This window comes from Maniola jurtina, chromosome 20 (genome assembly GCF_905333055.1).
Source record: "Maniola jurtina chromosome 20, ilManJurt1.1, whole genome shotgun sequence".
Classification (NCBI taxonomy): domain Eukaryota; kingdom Metazoa; phylum Arthropoda; class Insecta; order Lepidoptera; family Nymphalidae; genus Maniola; species Maniola jurtina.
Window position 1 is genome coordinate 1,531,610 of NC_060048.1, and position 15,404 is coordinate 1,547,013.

General features: G+C 35.6%; 1 long non-coding RNA gene across 1 annotated transcript; it reads left to right on the plus strand.

The window, feature by feature from the left end:
• Positions 1–271: 271 nt before the first annotated feature.
• On the plus strand, positions 272–13,713 carry LOC123875691. Its single transcript, XR_006798194.1, has 3 exons — positions 272–282; positions 6,348–6,352; positions 13,661–13,713. It is a non-coding gene; the product is annotated as an uncharacterized LOC123875691 (long non-coding RNA).
• The last annotated feature ends 1,691 nt before the right edge of the window (positions 13,714–15,404 follow it).

The window sequence follows — 15,404 nt, forward strand, 5'->3', positions numbered from 1 at the left end:
AACGGGAAGTACAATTAAATAAAAATCTGTTTTAGAATGTACATTGTACAGGCAGGTGACTACTAGGCTACGTAAGACCTACCTGCCTGCCAAATTTCATGATTGTAGGTCTAGGTTCTTGACAGACACGACGGACGGACGGACAAACAAACAGACAGACAACAAAGTGATCCTAAATGAACTTTTAAGTACGCCTAGTGTGTGAACTAGACAGTCCTAAGCCCGTAAAAGTATGAAGGGAAGTTCAATTTTTTTTTATTTTTTTTAGGAATATATTCTATCGTAAAAAATATTCAATATTTTTAAGTAACTAGCGTTAGTATTAAGATATGTAAATGTAACCATATTTGACACCTCTATATGTAACCTCGTCCATGTAATTTGTAGAGTGCAAACCATTTAGCTGTAGATTGTTGCAGTTATTTTTCTTTTGGGTCAGTTTTTTATGTAACTATCTGTCTTACGATATTACTATCATTGAAATCAACGTGATGGTAATCTCAGTTAAACCTATTTAATATTTTTGTGGTTGATAAGGTTTTACAATGCTTTGCTAAAGAAAATACCGCAAGAAAGCGTTGATTGCACTGGGGTTGCATTAAGTACTTTGTTGAGCAAAAGAGCAATGGATGTGTAGCATGGATAATACAAATGTCGCAATTTCAGCAGTAGCGTAATAGTGTGGATATTGCTCCCACAAGCTAAGTGTCAAGTCTCACAGCTCGTGCCTGGAATAATAAACATGGACTCTTTGCAGTGTTACTCTTTGTAAGTTAACAGATAAATATGGTTCCGATAATTCTTTAGTTCTTCAGGCGCACTGTGCCTTTTGCCTGTATCTTACGACCTGGGTTGGATGCATCGATGGTTGGATGCAATCAATTCCTATGAAATAGGTAGATAAAATGCAGGTTATATACTCGAATATTATCTAAAGCACTAAATAGTGTTAAGAATACGTTCGTTACATAGGAAAAAAAACCGGCCAAGTGCGAGTTACACTCGCGCACCGAGGGTTTCGTACTCAATTATTTTTTCCGACATTTTGCACGATAAATCAAAAACTATCAAGCATAAAAATAAATAAAAATCTGATTTAGAATGTACAAGTAAATCCCTTTCATATCATACCCCACTTGGTATAATTACATAGTAGTAACGCACAGAATCTGGATACAAACATAATATATAGGTACATACATAGGCTGCTAAAATCATAACTATTCCTTTTGGCTTTGCCGTGTAGTTGGGTGATAACTTAAAATTTAAAAAATCCCCGACACAAAAACCTCCAAACCAAACCAAAAGAAAACTAGAAAAGAGCTGATAACTTTCAAACGACTGAACCGATTTTCTTCGATTATTATAGCACAGAACACTCTTGATCAAGCCACCTTTCAAACAAAAAAAATAAATTAAAATCGGTCCTTTCGATGCCACAGACAGATACACAGATACACACGTCAAACTTATAACACCCCTTTTTTTGGGTCGGGGGTAAAAAATAAGTTTTGGTTTAGGTGCAAACCTGTCTTTGAAGTAAAAGCCAAAATAGTTTCCTATCTTGTTTACTTCTAACGATTTTATCACATCGAATACTATGCACAGTAAAATGTTAGCTAAATTTTTCGCGATCAGAATCAGTTTATTTTTATGGGAAATAAAATAATGATTTTATTATTTTGCAGAGATTAAAATCTTCTACGAATTTTATACATTCAAATTGTGTTATCTTGCTTGTACTTAGTTATTATACTCGTATCTACCAGATATTGAAATGGAATTGAACATCGAATTTTGCAGAAGGATATTTTCGTTATTAATGTTTTGTTTTCCAGTGAAACACTACTCGAAATGTTAAATGATGATACCATAAAAATCATTTGATTGTAAAAAAAACTGATCAAATGGGAGTCGTCCATACCATCAAATATAAAAATTAAATTAAAAATTTAAAAAACCCCCGACACATAAACCTCTAAAAAGTAAAAAAATAATAGGTAAGTATGTATGGGCCCTTTAAGAATAGTATAAATAGTAAAGTTTTTATCCAAGCGATCGTTGCGCCAGGGGACCGCTACCTATCATAAACTATGAAAGTCATCTGTTGTAGAAAGAATATTTTTTGTTAACTTTAGCGGTCCCCCGACGCAACGAGCGCTTGGATAAAAACTTTACTATTTATACTATTCTTAAAGGGCCCATACATACTTACCTATTATTTTTTTACTTTTTAGAGGTTTATGTGTCGGGGGTTTTTTAAATTTTTAATTTAATTTTTATTTCACGCTTTTTAAACTTTTATTTATAAATTACCGTTTATTTGTGCCCTTCTAAGACCCAATTTCTATAATAATATAAATCCAATAAGGCAGCTAATATCTCTTCAAAAGTAACATCAATGTTATGTTATTTATACGTTCCATGAAATATTTTTGACCGAACATCACTAAATCAAGAATTATCTGAATGAATCACAAAGTATTCACTTATAGTTTAACACGACCAAAACGAAATATCTGTTTCTAACATGTCTTTGCTTTAAAAATGTACCCATTTTACGTAGTCGTATAATATTTCGCTTTTTAAGATATACGATTAAATTGAAATCGACTTTCACCCGATGAAATAAGGAATAAAGTGGCTTGTATTTTATTTTGTTTGTTATTGCATGTCAAATTTTTATTTGACATAACTTTCAAAAACCGGTCAAGTGCGAGTCTGCCTCACACATGAAGAGTTCCGTGCAAGTTTTTTTTTATGTAATGCCAATTCAGTTGTCGGATTTTTCTCTTTACTTGGGCCACAGGAGTAGAGTGCTTGGGCTATAAGATATTGCTACCTGCCTTTCATGATTCTAGGTAAACGGGAAGTACCCAATTTATAAGTTTTGATTCTCTTGAAAGATGCGACAGATGGACACACAGACAGACAACGAAGTGGTGAAGGAAAACACCGTCAGGAAACCTGCATGCTTGAGAGTTGGCCATAATGCTCCCTCAAAGGTGCGTGAGGTCTGCCAATACGTGCTTGGCCAGTGTGGTAGCTTCTCATTCTGAGAGGAGACTTATGCTCAGTAGTGAGCCGGCGATGGGTTGATCCTGATGATGATGAATTTTAAACGTATTTTGTCAAAGTAAATAAGCTGAGTTCGAGCAGATAAAATAAAAGAAGGTGGCAATCCAAACCTGCGCGACAAAGCGACTACGAAGCGGGAACCTCAGCCGCGCGGAGGGTCATCGCCTCCCACGATATTTAATGATGCCATGCACTCCTACGCGACTACAACTGTCGAGGCTACAACATTTTTTTTTTCTCTACAGATACCTACTGAACCCTAAAAATAGTTTGACTATAGTTTGGGCTTGGGTTGATTGTTCGTGGCCTTTGGTTAACTGTTGGATATTATAATTGAATTGATGTTTTGTCGTTTAACTGTGATTATAATATTTTATAAATTAGAAATTCCGCGCCTACGATCCTAAGTATCTGAGTTTTCCAAAACATCATTTTCAAATAAATAATTATGTATCTAGGCAACGTCCATCTTGATAGCTTGACATTTGTAAATTGACATAATATTATGAACCTCTGTTACAATAGTGAAAGATCCCAGGACCACCAGAGGTCACGTATTTTCTGACGAACGAAATGTGGACGATTGAGTAGTGTTAGTATGTACTAAGAACGCATGCCTACAGACCTGCTAGCTTGCTTAGACGGCCAATTTTCAGGTATCAGGTAATAAAGGTACATAAAAACATTACTTACCTCACGTAAATTCTCCAATTTTTTTAATTTTTAGCAGATTTTTTTAAATATTAATAATTAATTGACATAAGTAAACTATAAGAGAGTGAGAAAGAGAGAGAGAGAGAAGTCAATACATCCTAATACATGTCTCACTCAGTCTCATGCGCGTAGATAATGCCCTCGCGCTCAAACCCACAGAGGCATTAAAATTGAATTTAGGGGATGATTGGCCCTCTGGATCGGTCTGTCTTCTTGTAAAAGGTTTTAAAATAGTTGTCTGGTGGACATATATAAAAATGGAGCGTCAGAATTTACGTGCAGTTAAGTAATTACTTGTTTTGGGAGCTTTAAAGCGTCTGCAAAGCAATACGGCCGACGCGGGAAGTGTCTAGGGGTATTGGCGACTTATTTTTAAGGATATTGCCTAAAATATACGTAAAAATCAGCTTGGAGAATTTACGTGTGGTAAGTAATGTTTTTATGTACCTTGATTATCAGAAACCTGAAAATTGGCCGTCTAAGCAAGCTAGCAGGTAGGCTAGGCATGCGTTCTTAGTACTTACTAACACTACTCAATCGTACATACTCGTATTTCCTTTGTCAGAAAATACGTAACCTCTGGTGGCCCTGAGATAAAAGTAATAAGAAAACCAGAAAAGAGCTGATAACTTCCAAACGGCTGAACCATTTTTTTTGGATTATAGCTAAGAACACTCTCGATTAAGCCACCTTTCAAACAAAAAAAACTAAATTAAAATCGGTTCATTCGTTTAGGCGCTACGAGGCCACAGACAGATACACAGATACACCGATACACAGATACACAGATACACAGATACACAGATACACACGTCAAACTTATAACACCCCTCTTTTTGGGTCGGGGGTTAAAAATATAACAGGTTGTGCTTTTTTTATTTGCATGGCAGCCGTTTTGTAATAAGCCTTCTTGGTATTTTATTATCTGTTATTATAGCGGACACTAAAATACACACTCTGTGAAAATTTCAACTCTCTAATATTCATGAGATACAGCCCCCCGACAGACAGACGAACGGGGAGCAGAGGGTTAGTAATGGGGTCCCATTGGCACCCTTTGGGTACAGAACCCTAAAAATATTGCCTACTAGATGATGCCCGCGACTTCGTCCGGGTGGATTTAGGTTTTTCAAAATCCCGTGGGAACTCTTTGATTTTCCGAGATAAATAGTAGCTTATGTACTAATCCTGGATATTATCTATCTCCATTCCAAATTTCAGCCAAATCCATCCAGTAGTTTTTGCGTGACAGAGTAACAAACATACACAAACACACACACACATACCTACACACAAACTTTCGTCTTTATAATATTAGTGTGAAGTGTGATAAGCCACCCATAGCGATCACTACACCGTAAAAAGTTTTGAAAACCCATGCAGAGCTAAACTTTTAACAACCTGTAGCCCGGGAAAATGAAGGTCTCCGGCAATTTTTTTCAAAATTAAATCAACGCGGACAAACTTGCAGGCATCGGCTAGTTATGGGGCTTTTCGATAGGTTTATATCCATACTAATATTATAAATGCGAAAGTGTGTCTGTCTGTCTGTCTGCTACGTTTTCACGGCCCAACCGCTGAACCGATTTTATTTGGTACAGACATGGGATACATCCCGGGGAAGGACATAGGCTACGTTTTATTCCAGAAAATCAAAGAGTTCCCACGGGATTCCCAAAAACCCATCCGCTTAATCGATTTGTATGATATTTGGTATCGAGTTAGCTTGCGTCCTGTTATTGACATAGGCTTTTTATCCCGGAAAATCTAACAGTTCCCACGGGATCTTAAAAGCCTAAATCGCGGATGAAGTCGCGGGCATCCTCTAGTTACAATTAAACTAAGAGTATTTGAATATTATATTAGAGATATCTCATACAATGGTACTTGATTAAAATTCAAACTTTGAGAAAGTTTAGAACATGAATAATTCATCTCTTTGTATGTTTTCAGTTTGAATAATCGTATTATTTTAATGGTTGTAAGTAAGGTTTCGTTAAATTTTAATTTCTGTATCAAAACTGTGATAGAAAAGTCGTAAGTTGTGATCTTTTGATCAGGGTGTATATATTTGTCCTGTGGCTTTCGAAAATATTGCAAACAATATTTTAAGATAAAGAAAACTTAGGAGACCGAAATATGATTAGATTCTACACAAAGAAAACCTTTCTTTTGTAATGTTATTTCTAAACATTATTATTAAAGTCTACACAGAATAATTCGACATAGCCTGATACAATGGAAGATAATTAAAACCATTACAAAGAAAGTAATTATTACTATCCATACTAATACATATCTACTACTACTTATTATATATACTACTTTTACTTATACAAAAATGTATCTTTGTATCTGTCTGTCTGTAACCTTTTTAGGGTTCCATACCTCAAAAGGAAAAACGGAACCCTTATAGGATCACTTTGTTGTCTGTCTGTCTGTCTGTCCTTCGTGTCTGTCAAGAAATCTATAGGGTACTTCGCGTTGTCCTAAAATCATGAAATTTGGCAGGTAGGTAGGTATAGGCTTATAGCCATCGATGTATATACTTATAGCACAAGTACAGGAATAAATCTGAAAACCGTGAATTTCTGGTCACATCATTTTAAAAAAAATTAAAATATGTTTCAATTTTCAAAGTAAGATAACTATACCAAGTGGGATATCATATGAAAGGGTTTTACCTGTACATTCTAAAACAGATTTTCATTTATTTTTATGCATAATAGTTTTTGATTTATCGTGCAAAATGTCGAAAAAAATACCCGTGTACGGAACCCTTGGTGCGCGAGTCCGACTCGCACTTGGCCGGTTTTTTTGAAGTCGGTTTAAAAGATCTGTATTACTTCCAAGTCTCAAGTCGCATCTATAGAAGTTTCACTTCAGAAACAAAGTGAACAGTCTTGTTGTGTTAACAGGAAATTTCATAAAAGTGTAGGTGAACACTTTAATGAAATTACATATAAAGAGTTAAAAGTTAGTTTTCTTACGGTACATTTTAACTCCTTCCTTTCCTTTTAGTTCCGTAGCTTCTGTTAAACACACAAGACTAAGTCCGCCGCAAAGTAAACCTTCGCGAGAGCTCTAGATACTCGTTCTAAGCTCAGCGACACCTGCTCGTGTGTTGACACTTGAGATTACTCGCTGTGTGTTCACTCAGAAGGTATTTGTAGAGATCTTGAATGAATGAAATCAATTTTCCTGCTATAATATAGTTATTATTGCAGTAAAATTTATTTCAGAGAGCTGCATAATCACTTCAGTGACTCAATCCTTCAATCGACCATCACTTCCATCTAAAAAAGACCTATAAGTATTACTTTCAATGAAGTCCCATCTAAAGAAGTTTCACTTCAGAAACAGGGTTATACATTTCATTGTGCATGTAAGTGAGCACTTTAATAATTATAAAGAGTTAAAAGTTAGTTTTCTTACGGTACATTTTAACTCCTTCCTTTCCTTTTAGTTCCGTAGCTTCTGTTAAACACACAAGACTAAGTCCGCCGCAAAGTAAACCTTCGCGAGAGCTCGTTCTAAGTCGGCGACACCTGCTCGTGTGTTGACATACCAGCTTACTGACTGTGTGCTCACTCAGAAGGTATTTGTTAGAATTTACTCCAATGTTAAAGTTCTGATTGGAGCACTACAGCTACCTAGTCATTCCAATGACTTATTTACCACAAGTGTAAATTAAAAATTTAGAACACCCCCGACAAGTGAAGGTTACAGTAACTAGAAAAGAGCTGATAACTTTCAAACGGCTGACCGATTTTCTTGGATTATAGCTAAGTATACTCTCGATCAAGCCACTTAAAAAAAAATTAAAATCGGTTCATTAGTTTTGGAGCTACACGATGCCACAGACAGATATACAGATACACACGTCAAACTTATACCACCCCTCTTTTTGGGTTGGGGGTTAAAAAAAACGTGTCGAGGGACATCTAACAGAAGCGAAGATTCTTCCGCATTCTATACTAACTAGCTTATGCCCACGACTTCATCCGCGTTGTCTACATAAATGTCAGGTTAAGTAATAACTAGAGGATACCCGCGACTTCGTCCGCCTGCATTTAGGTTTTTTAAGATCCCGTGGGAACTGTTTGATTTTCCGGGATAAAAGTTGCCTATGTCAATAACAGGGACGCAAGCTACTTCGGTACTTTTAATATAAATCGGTTAAGCGGATGGGTTTTTGGGAATCCAGTGGGAACCGTCCCGTCCCCGGGATATATGCTAACCTTGTACCAAATTTCTTCAGAATCGGTTAAACTGTTGGACCGTGAAAATGTTGCAGACAGACAGACACACTTTCGAATTTATAACATTAGTATGGATTAACAAACAATCGTGTTTGAACTAGATAAACATAGCAATATCACTTATTTCGTTCACAACTATAATGTACGGCAAAGTACATAGTAAAACTGTGGTAAAGAACACACTACACAGCGGACTACAAACAATTTTCCGTTCGATCGAGTCATGAAAATACGCCTGACGAGTATCCTCGTTTGCAAAATGGGTTCTGTTTTGGGGAAGTGTAAAATATTCATTTTCCTAGAAGGTACCGCAGAAACGTAAGCCCTGCGTGTTCTATCGCCTTTACAATGGGGAGTGTTCTGGAGAACTGTTTGACCTCATTCCACCCTCCTTTTTCTACGACCGCACCGCACGCCACCGTAAGCAATTTCACCCTCACCACCTGGGTGCCTGGTGCACTTCGACCGCCCGTTGTGCCAGATCCTTTTCTCCACGCACATAAAACTGAGGAACCAACTTCCTTTGGCAGTGTTCCCAATAGATTACATGGGGTTATTCAAGAGGCGGAGCAACAAATCCCTGAAAGGCCAGCAACGCATTGGCGGTTCCTCTTGTACTGTAAATGTTCATGGGCGGCGGTAATCACTTACCATCAGATAACTCATCCGCTCGTTTGCTGGCTATTTTTAATTTTAAAAAAGTACGTTCACTAAGTTATGTCTCTACTTAATTGTAGTTTACCTGAACAAATAACACTCACAATGTAACATCGACTATAAAACTGCTTTACCGCCCTTAGGTTGAATTGAAAGTCGTGCACATCATAAAACTACAAGGTTTGAGCTTTACTTATATTATTTTAATTTACTGGAAGCTGTTTTCAAAAATAGTAAAACGATTGTATGGTTGACTGTACCAAATCCTATTTTCAGGGTTCCACACCTCAAAAGGAATAAGCAACCCTTATAGGATCTCTTAGTTGCCTGTCTGGATCACTTCGTTGTCTGTCTGTGTCTGTCTGTTCGTCTGTCATCATAAAAAACGACTGATAAGAGAGACGAGACTTATGCAATATAGATTTATCAATTAGTAATGAATTTTCAGAGCGGCCGTTGTTCTCTCGGTTCCTGACAAAACAAAAACTAGAATAGTTACATAAAATGATAATCCTTCCTTTCGGCTTTGCCGTAGTCGGGTAAAAAAATAGACGTTTTAGGATTTCATAGAGAAACCCGTCGAAATAGAACCGGGAAAGTGTAGATAAAAGCAGCACCGTGTACGCTATAGAGGCGTAAAAGCACTGCTTACCCTAGTTGAAATAGCTTAATGTTTAGTTTTCACTATGCCTGCCTGAAAATAGGTACTTGTCTGACTAATGCTTATACTGACTCTAACTTTGTGCACGCCACAGCGTAAAGGTCAACACAAAGTAATGAAAACAGTACAGAGACAAGAATAATCCCATTTTTTTTTAATTATTACGCCCCCGTTCCCCCCCCCCCCCACGCGTCCTTCATTCACACGAGCACAATAAACCTCGAGCTAGTTAATCATTTGCTGTCGAGACGACATCATAAAAATTACAATATGAATGCGAATTTATACATTTCTGACTCGGCTTTTATTGCGTGGAATAAATGTTATTTGTGTACTTAACGCATTTTTTCTTCATTTGTTTTTTTTTTTTTTTTGACAAATATCTTAGGATCACATCTATAGAGCGTACTTTGACTTTGCCACAGCTAAAACCAGACTGGTTTATATCTTTACACAAATCTGTCTAAAGTCAAAGTATACTCATAAAGTTTGTAGCTAAACTACCTCAATGTAGATTTTAAGTTTAATTATCAAAAACCCCTTAAAACACAAGTGTTTGTATGACAAATTAGCTGACCCAGCCTTTTTCCATTTTTCATTCCTAATTCAAAAAAAATCTTCTTTCAAACTTGGTAGGTACCTACCAGCGAACTATTTTCCGTTGTATTTATTTTTAATAACTAACATTAGACAAATTTTATTATTAAGTACTTTATAAAAAATTAATAATAATCATTATTACTAACCACTCATTTTAAGTTTTTTTTTTATACTTTGTGCACAAGATAAATAAATTAGTTTTCTTCTTCTTTTTTTTATTAAACACTGAGCACAGCCAATATTGCTAACAATCGTTTGGGTTACGTCAGTTACTTTGGTTCTACGAATTTCCTCGTTGGAGAATTTATCCCTCAGAGAGAAACCGTTATTTATAAAAACATTTTTCGCGCCCGCCCCAACAAAGCCAACATCCGCTTTGACGGATGAAAATTTTTGTTTTTCAGGGAAAATAGAAAGAGAGCCAGCGCGTGGCAGACCTTCGTTATTTTATAAAAGCTGAAAGTTTCTCTGCGTATTGTCCCCGAGGGAGGAACGATCAGTGACAATGAAGTTTGGATCATGGTGCCTTTGGGAGATAACAGGTAATAAATGAGTAAATAAATCTTACGTTAAAGTATAAAGTCTAATTTTTTTAATATTTTCTTCTGTCAGTATTAGAAATCACGTCATGCATTGCCAGCGACTTAGTATCGTGCCAACCCCTGCCAGACACCCTTAAAGTTTAAAAGTTTAAGGGTGTCTGGAAGTGGGTCCATGATCCAAACGTCTTAATCGCTGATTGTTCCTCCCTGGGGGCAATACGTAGATAAACTTTTAGCTTTTATTTATAAAATAAAGAAGGTCTGGCACGCGCTGGCTCTCAGTCCAAAAGGACGTTATCACATGCAACGCAGCCAAAATTTAATAACGTTAAACCTTCGCTCACTCCGTAAAATATGGCTGTTTTCAGTAACAGCCTGCGATGTAAGCTGGACTTACGTTTAAGCTTAAAATATAGTTCAAATTTTGTTATCTATCATAACAATGCTTGAACTATATGATTTTAGGCGACTTTAATGACTACTAAAGTAATTAAATCTTACGTAAACTTAACATTAGATTAAAGGTAGGTATTATCATTATCATCATCGTCAACCGATAGACATCCAACAGCTAGACTAAGGCTGAGATCTATAGAACGCACTTTGAATTTGCTCAGACGCGGGAAACGCACAAAAAACCAAATAAGTAAAGTCTACGTAAGAAATAGAAACCCAAAAATCTCTTGCTCGAACTATTTTAAGTTATTAGTTAGTTATGGCTAGAACTATTTTATTTTTTCTATTTAGTTAATATTTTAATTTTGTGCATATTTTTTGAGAATAATTTAGGAAAAATAGATATAGAGGAACCGGCGAATTCTCTTTTCAAAAGTCATGAAAATTGGTTTTTTTTTAAATCTAATATTTTTAAATCAAATCAAATTATTTAAATGCGGGTTAAATAGGTCTTACAAATTCATATTGGTATCACCACATTTGCCATGGAATGGCGTGCAAATTTCGTACATGAAACATTATGGTTAAAATCACTCAAAGTCCATAATATTATCTACTCTATTTTATGTCAAAAAATCCTTTTAGTTCATAAAAATTGTGCATGTTAAGCCATTTAAATAGCTCAGTCCTAAATCTATTTAAAGGGCTTTGATAGGATGAAACTTGTTTACTTTACCGTAGTCGGTACATCATTTAGATTCATTCATGCAACTCAGTCCGGTATCGTTTGATTGCATATGCAACGATCCACTTGCATTATTTATACACATTTTTCAGCTTCGCGAGTAGGTATTTCAGATTTTTACAATTTACATTCCGGATTCAGGATTCTGTAATAAATGGCTTTAAAACGTGTTAGTATTTCATTCGCGAGCGTTGGTACATTATTTACAATTGGTTGAATGTATATCTTTATTAACGAAAAATTCTTTATACAAGCAATGTCTTGCATGCATGAATTTTGTTGGTTAGTCGAATAAAATAAAATAAAATCACTCATCTGCGGGTCGTACTCACACACGAATAACACAGTTTTTTTTTGCTTTTTTAAATTTGCATGGCGGCCATTTTGATTTTTTTAATTTTTTGGACGAAGTTATACAAAAAAATACATATGACACCTTATACCTACACTAGCTTATGCCCGCGACTTTGTCCGCGTAGATAACACAAATTTCAAACCCTTATTTTATCCCCTTAGGGGTTAAATTTTCGAAAATCCTTTCTTAGCGGCTGTCTACGTCATAACAGCTACCTGCATGCCTTTCAATCCGATCCGGCCAGTAGTTTGAGCTGTGCGTTGATAGATCAGTCAGTCAGTCAGACAGTCAGTTAGTCAGTTAGCTTTTCCTGTTATATATTATATAGAAGAGAAGAAGAAGATAATATCACAACACAGTATATTTAAGTAGAACGCTTGCCATCTGACCTCATGAGATTTACAAAAATAGAATTTCATTTCGAAATTTTACAATGAAAAATTCAAAAGCGCGGGAAAATCCGAGATCAAGATAAAAAATTTCATCACATTAATTACGCTAGAATTTGAGACAAGTCAGCTGGTTGCTGTATTGAGCAACACGGCTATCTGAAGAAGACAAGTTATTTGAAATTATATGATACCCACGATTATTTCCGCTTGAAGTTTAGTTTTTCAAAAAACCCGTGGGAATTCTTTGAGTTTCCGGAGTAAAAAAGGCCTATGTTTCTTAATCTCTAGGTTTTTAATTATACCTATGAAAAAATCATGTGAATCCAGTGTTCTATAGCGATGTGATTGCAGGATAAAATAAAAATATCTTAAAAATTCAATAAGAAAAATGCAAATCGACTTCAATAGCCACGAATACTAAAAATTAAAAAAACATTATTACTATATAAATATTATTATGTGCTTACAAGAGGTGACATGCAACTGGCACATTGGCACCGACTCCAAAATAATAAAAATGATTGCATATTCAAAACGATAATCATTTTATGGTACCTAATTAAAAAGTAGTGATGTGTATTTTTTGACCCATTGGTCTGTTATTTAAACAGAAAAGAACGTTGAGTATTGCACCTACTCTGTAAGGGGAGTTGCTTTATGTCAGGTTTTAAGTGCAACGTACCGGGCTTCCTGTCTCCTCAGGAAACTTTAACGATAACGCGGGGACAAAAATTATAAGTCTGGAAAGTTCTTGCCCACTATTTTCCACGTCAGCTCTGCCGTGTTATTCTCTAAAACGTTATGTTAGTCTTCGAGTTCAACGTTGGAGGTCGGTCGTATTTTTACTACATAGTGTTATAACATTTAGGTACACAAGCTGGATGCTTGCGACTTCGTCCGCGTGGATTTGGGTTACTAAAGATTCTGGAAACTCTTTGATTGTCCGTGTTCATGAATCATTTCATTTCATTTCATCATCGCAAATAAAGGCAATTCTTTTTTAATGAAGACCAGACCATAAAGTATTAAATGAATTAGATTTTATTTCGTCGCTGCGTCAGCGTTGTAATCAGCGAAGTTGTAAGCTTAGAGAATAACACCGGCACTCGTTTGTGAAAAATTTAATTGAGACGACTAATTGCTCTCTCTATTACTTGGTCTATTTTGCTTAAAATAATGTTTTTATTATTAGTATTTCGTATTTACCAAAATGGTAAAACAGGAACTCTTATGCTGCTACTATACTTTTTCCACTTAGAGAAGTTAGCATAGGGCTGTCTCTGTCACGTTATCCCATACAAATGACAGAGATAAAAAATTCAGTGGTCATTTACCATTTTAACAGGGCTCTCTCCGTCACTCGCTTCATACAATCGTAGTTCCAATTTCATTAAATACATGAAATTTTGCAGACATATTCTAGAAACTAATATCTGTGACTGTGGTGTTTTAGATTTTTCTAAAAATATGTAGTTTTAAAATTACAGGGGCTCAAAGATTTGAATGTAAATTTTTAAGACCGCGTAACTTTGAAACCGAATATTTTAACAGAAATCTGGAAAACCACAGACATAGATCTTAGTTTCTAGAATATGTCTGCAAAATTTCATGGACTTTGGTTGCTTAATATTCAAATGAAATTGGAACTACGTTTGTATGAAGCGAGTGACGGAGAGAGCCCTCTTAAGGCACCAACCAATCACAAATGTGTTTCCAAAAAACATCCGAAAAATCACAAACGTGATAGTCACGAAAACATACCTACTTAGTTAGTCTACCTGAAAATCAGCGCAGAGGTAGTCAAATACTGCATCATTTTGCTGAGGCAGAGCCCTTTTAGCTCACAGACACAATATTAGTCTTAGTATTTTCTAGTTTTAAGTTTAGTTGATGATTTGTATGAATTGTATTTTTATTTTTATTCTTTTTTTTGTGATTTTGTTGAGCTGAATAAACTTTTATTTATTTATTTTAGTTTCTTTCGTTAGGGATATAGCCGAGTTTTTTGCTGGTTCTTCTCGGTGGGAAAGGCATTCCGAACCAGTGGTTTATGCTTTTGAGGATTCAAAAGTACATGTAAAAGTTTAATTGAATAAAAATAGTTTTTTTATCATAAGATTTTTTATTAGTCTCTTTATTAGAGAGCTCTATACTAACTTTTCTTTTAATTTTTTTTAAATCTTACATTTTTTTAGTTCGCCAAACTGGTGGGCCACTTTGTTCAAAATTGTTCGCCAAATTGTTGGCGCTAATAATTTTATGTACATAACTACTATATTTTCTATATATACCTTACTTCTATATTTTCGTCAACTCTGTCCATACACCGTTATCTATACTTATAATAAAACTGTACTAAATATTTATTTAAACCTACCTACTTTACTAAACAAACACAAATGATCAATGATAAAAAAAAACCAAAGAATACACAAATAGATACATTAATAGAGTATGTTCGTTTGTCACTACCGATGCTATCAACATTACGCTAGACCGCTAGACTAAAGTATTTATAGCTCAAGCAGCTGAATAATAGCTATAGTATAATAGAAGTAGCTGTATAATGGCTGTATAATAGTAATGTTCGGGCTTCGGGAATTACAGGCTATAACTCAACCCGTAACATTGACCGCGTGTGCGGTCAGCCGATATTACACACACTGGGGTTACATTCATCTTCTCTTCGCTTGACCAGGTTGGCACGATTGATTAGGTCGTCGATAATGGATATTACTAATTCATTGCTTGAAATCATGTGTTTATAATGATTTTTAACCCCCGACCCAAAAAGAGGGGTGTTATAAGTTTGACGTGTGTATCTGTGTATCTGTGGGTCTGTGTATCTGTGTTTCTGTGTATCTGTGTATCTGTCTGTGGCATCGTAGCGCCTAAACGAATGAACCGATTTTAATTTACTTTTTTTTGTTTGAAAGGTGGCTTGATCGAGAGTGTTCTTAGCTATAATCCAAAAAAATTGGTTCAGCCGTTTAAGAGTTATC